General features: G+C 31.6%; 1 long non-coding RNA gene across 3 annotated transcripts; it reads left to right on the forward strand.

The window, feature by feature from the left end:
• The first annotated feature begins 2,021 nt into the window (after positions 1–2,021).
• On the forward strand, positions 2,022–4,379 carry LOC145097478 (uncharacterized). Of its 3 annotated transcripts, none has more exons than XR_013704387.1 (3): positions 2,022–2,472; positions 2,590–2,657; positions 3,087–4,182. It is a non-coding gene; the product is annotated as an uncharacterized LOC145097478 (long non-coding RNA). The 3 variants fall into 3 exon arrangements; XR_013704386.1 differs by lacking the exon at positions 3,087–4,182 and adding an exon at positions 2,750–2,910; XR_013704385.1 differs by lacking the exon at positions 3,087–4,182 and adding an exon at positions 4,189–4,379 and having other exon boundaries at positions 2,023–2,472.
• The last annotated feature ends 1,128 nt before the right edge of the window (positions 4,380–5,507 follow it).

A 5,507-nucleotide genomic window follows, 5' to 3' on the forward strand; every position in this document is an offset into this window, starting at 1 on the left:
AAAACATCTTTTAAGTTCAAAGCGCTCTTCAACAACTCAAATGTTGAATTCCACCTCGTTGGACACTCTCCACATAAAAACTTATCCCTTCTAAGTCGGAATCCTTCATACATTTTTTAAACTTCCTAATTCTAGCGGTTGAATGTCTAATGTATTTCACCGCTCTTTGAACACATGACACGTGAGTATTGTGATATTTTAACCCATCTTTCACAATTAAGTTCAAAATATGAGCCACACATCTAACGTGAAAATGTTTTCCACCTTCATACAAGTTGGGAAGTTTTTTGGTCAAGAATTCCAATGCTTTGTCATTTGTAGTGGCATTGTCCACACTTATAGTCATCACATTTTTTATCCCCCACTCATGTATGCATTCAAGTAATAAACGTCCCACGTCTTCTCCCACATGAGTATCTATTGGTCTAAAACTTCAAATCCTTTTATGCATGACCCAATCGTCATCTATGAAGTGCCCCGTAACAACCATGTAATTCGTTTTTTGACACGATGAAGTCCAACTATCGGTTGTTAAGTGTATCATGTTGTGTGGATTGGCAAAGAAAGTTAACAACTTCTTCCTTTCTTCAACATAAAACTTGGCAACATCACGGCTAATTTTATGCCTAGATGGTATTTTGACTTTCCCGTTTAGAGCATTTGTGTACTCTATAAAAGCTTCATTTTCCACAAATTTAAACGGGAGTTCACCTACAACAAATAGGTTTAGCATAGCTTTTTTAATCCTGTCTTCATCGTGTTTCCATACGGTGACAGTACTACCATCCCCAAAAGGTTGTTTTTTAAATTGTAAAGTATTTTGCCCTTTAATATTATCCGGATTTTGTTTGCATTTTCTTGCATGTCTAAGTAAGCTAGAAGTTCCATTTGTGTTTACATCGGAATTAAAGACTTTAAAGCAATGTTTACACTTAGATTTATTGGTTTTCTTTCCATCTTCGTCCATAACCACTTCCATTGAATCCCAACATTTTGACCTTTTTTTTGTGGTGCCCGTTTTCTTTTATTTTCTTTCTTTGGCAATGCGGTGTTATCTTCAATATTTATGTCTCCTTTGTCAGTATCAACATCATCATCATCAATAATATGTGGGGTGTTATCAACAAAGACATCATCGTCCTACAATACAATAAAAATACAATAAAGTAAAAACAATTACTTAGTTAATAATATGTGGGGTGTTATATAATCTTAACAAACAACAAATATAGTAACAATTGCCATATTATATAAATAGTTAATAATAAAAAAAATCTCAAAAGTAGAAATTAAATAATAAAAAAAACTCAAATCCCAAATCTTAAAAGTTGAATCCAGGAAGAAAGTTGAATCCTCATTAAGAGGAGATGAAGTCTCAGATGATCAGAAATATAAAATCAAAACCAAGACTAATTAACAGCATCAGGCGGAACTTGCTGCAACTACATCTTTTCAAACTTATTAACTTGGATTGAAGTAAATTGGATGTTTGATTACCATAATGCAACACGTATATATAATACCTAATAGGCTAATACACCATTAACTAATACTCACCCCATACTACATTATCTTATTACAATACCCATACTCTAAATCTAATATATTAATACAACATCATATGAAACCCATACTATTGGCTGGTAATTAGTTCCACCACATGGGGCATTCATCGTACGTGTAGCTTGTGTATGCCGTAATAAATGCAATCTAACACTATTTGGCAAGAAAGAGTCCACATTGATGTCCATGTTGGCAATCCATGTGCCCAAAGCACACATAGTCTTCGATGAAAAGATACACTTACCAAAACTCTTCCGACAATGGATTCAAATTTTGAATCTTAGAGGGTGTTTGGCTTAGCTTTTCAAACCCCAAAAGTTCTTTTTGGAAAAGTTATAAAAAGTCAGGATTTCCTGACTTTTCCAAAAAATTCATTTTCCTTATGTAAAAACTTAAAAATAGCTTCTAAAATTAGTTTGTCAACCATGTTTTTTTTTTTTTTTATTTTTTATTTTTTTTTTATTTTTATTTTTTTTTATTTGAAACCAAACTCCCCCTTAATTCCTAATCTTAACTTTTTCAAAATCTCACACTCTCTCCCTAAGAAACAACCATCGATATTCGATCATATATTTCCTCTCCCCCACCATGTATCGCCGCCTTCTCCATCAAATACAACCACTTCATCACTCACCACATGCTCCACCGGTGTCGCCTTCTCCACTTCCATATGACCACCGCCTTCAACTGCCACCACCATCCATCGATGTCGCCTTTTTCGCTTCCACTATGCCTCCCTCTATTTCTTCTTCAATATATATGTAACTTATCAACCACACACCATTTATTTGATGCTCTCTTTCTCTACTGTAGAAACGGGAAAGATACCTGGGAAAGACACAAATTCCATCGCCATTGCTGTAGAATACATCATCTCATGATTAAATATCTTCCCCTGTCGATCTACAAGTAAGTTATATATCCATTTTTTTGTTTTTCTTCCTTAATGAAGTCAAACCTAGTTTAGGGTTTTTACGTTTTTCTTATTTGGTTCATGTCAATTGAATGTATTTCGTGTTTCTGCAGGGGATTTTGACGTTTCTGGGATTGAAATCGAACAGGGGATTGTAATTTCTAACATTCAAATCGAACAGGTTCACATTTCAAGCTTCCTTAATCCACAACTCTGAACAAGAAAAAAGATTAAAAAATAATAATTAAAAAAAATTCTTTTTCATTTGTGTAGAATCGCAGATAGAGGAAAGAAAAGAAACTTATTTTGATACATGGGAAATAGCTTACTTATTTTGAGATAACAAAGTTTGGTTCTTTGTTATTTCATATATTCTCAAAACAGATTTGGTCTTTTTGTTATCTAAGATTAACTCACAACATTGTTTTTTTTTTTTTTTTTTTTTTTTTTTTTTTTTTTTTTTTTTTAAAATCTTATACCATATTTAATTGCAATAGGTTTGGAGGTCTCCAGTTAAATAGAAAGCTATACCTTTTTTTTTTCTCACCATATAATGATTTTGAACCAGTTTGATGTTTGTTTAATAAGGATATTTTGGATTTTGTTCCAGGTTTGTAAATAGATATAGAAGCAGAAAGTAGCATGGTTAAAAGCTCTGAATTTTATTTGTTCCATGTTTCTCTTCTTTATATTAAAGCATTGACATCATTTTTATTAAGGCATTTAATATGAAATAACAACTGACTTATGGTTCTAAAATAAATCTTTGATAATTTATGAACACTAACCCTCTACTTTTGTTTTTTTTCTTATTAAGCCATTATATTTTGGAAAAGTCCACTTGAATATAACAATGAAAATTACAAACATGGTTGTAAATGTGTAGATGTTCAAATTTGGGATTTTTTTTGGGTTAAATCCAAGAAATAGAAACATGCTTTACAAATTAATTAAAGCATGTTGCTGTTATTTTCCATGTGGTTTTAATTTTTATAGTGTTTGAATGTTAATTTTGGTGCAGACATTTTGAGCCAAAGAAGTGGCATCCTACTAGCCCTAAAAAATAGGACTGACAATTCTCGACACGACCCGCGACACGACATGAAATAAATGGGTTTGGGTTGAGTTTTTCAACCCGCCAACCCTTTTATTAAATGGGTCATATATGGGTTTTTCAAAAAATAAACGGGTTGACCCGCCAACCTGTTTATATACTCAATAAAAAAAATTATTTTATTTTTAAATGTATTTATATATCAAATATTAATATTTAATAAGTATTATATAATATATATCATTGATTCATAGACCATTTGACTATTTTGACATTTTGACTCGTGGTGGATGGTCTAAGGTCGTAAGTCGTAACCTCTAAGGCTAAGTTTGTAACATGTTTCTATAAATGTTTTTAATTTTCATTTGGATGTTTAAGACTTAAATGTCTAAAATTTGGACCCACGAACCCAAATCTGACCCATGAACCCGCCAACCTGTGAACCCGTATAAATAAATGGGTTTGCGGGTCATATGACGGGTGCAGTTTGGCCGAATAAAATTTGAGAATTTTCAAAATCATGTAGGTTATGATTTGTAAAATTTGGGCAATGTACAAATCTCTTACATTTAAACATTTTGGGTTGAAGGTCATATATGTGTTGTTATGGTATCAGATTTGATGGCCATATTTCTGATTTTGTTTTCATTTTGTGCAGGTTATGACTTCATTTAACAAATCAAACCTATAAACTTTTTATTAGATAAATAAGTAGGCTTTCCTCTATTTGTGGGGACGGAAAGTGTTGCTTTTGTGTCAAAGTAAAGTACACTGCCTAAGTTGTTAGCCACAATAAAGTACGTTGCCATTGTAGGGGATTTGCGATTAATAAATGACTAAATGTTAGAATTAGAAAATTTTAAAAATACAATCCAATAATTGGATAGAATTTTCACAGGACAATGTGTTAATAAGAAAAGATATCAAGTGTTGTAGTATGCTATAAAAAAAGAATGTACATTGCTCCGATTCAACTTTCCAAAATGAAATTAAATCACATCATCATCTAAGTCTAAGAATGACATCCCATGCAACTATCAATTTCTTAAATGCTTGTGTAGATCTTGTTAGTTCAATCAAGAGCACATGAGCAACTGTAAACATATCAGAAAACCACAAGGCAGCCATTATCACAAGGGCAAAAAAGTCAACACAAGAGCATGTGCGATCCATCCGAACCTGAAACACCACGATAAACCAAAAAATATACTCACATGCCAATATCAGATATTCAATACTTTGCCATTCATTGAGCCACATGCATCTGTTGCTCACTAAATTCTGCTCAAAAAACAATAAAACCTAAATTGCCTAAATTACCCTTCCACTATCAAAGATGCTTCTTATTCTTGTTTAATTCTCATAATACCCAACCTAAAAGCCCCAAATGATTGAAGTAGTATGTTTGTAAGCCTATAATAACAGGAACATGCAAACACATCAAAATTAAATGGTTTTGTAACATATATTGCTATATGCTCCTTATTTTGGAGAATCATAATAATGTTTGTCCTTCTTCCATGTGCAAATGACTAAATTACCCTTTATTTAACTTTTTGATATTGTTTTTATTATTTATCATGTAGTTCTATTATTATTGAAATCAGGAAATTAAATAACAAATATTAAAAAAGGGGCAATATCGTTATTTTAATTAGAAGACAAAAAAAGAAGATACAGAAAATTAAAATCAGGACCAAGATTCCTTGTTTATGGATTTAAAGTAAAATCACCAGTATCATTCTAGATATGCATTAATATTTCTATAAAGAAATGACATATAAGTGTAAGCCTCCAAGATTCCTTTTTAAGTTGTGCAGACTGAAACTTCTTTTCAAACTTATCTTACTTAAATATCCATGTAGTATTTGCATATATTTTTCCTTAAAAGATTTTTTTTAATTTTGTATTTATTAAAAACAGAAAGAAAGTAATACCTAAATATGGAAATCTTAATTTATCACTGCAAGCATCACA

Source organism: Lactuca serriola, chromosome 4, assembly GCF_051521515.1.
Source record: "Lactuca serriola cultivar US96UC23 chromosome 4, Lser_US96UC23_V15, whole genome shotgun sequence".
NCBI classification, from domain to species: Eukaryota; Viridiplantae; Streptophyta; class Magnoliopsida; order Asterales; family Asteraceae; genus Lactuca; species Lactuca serriola.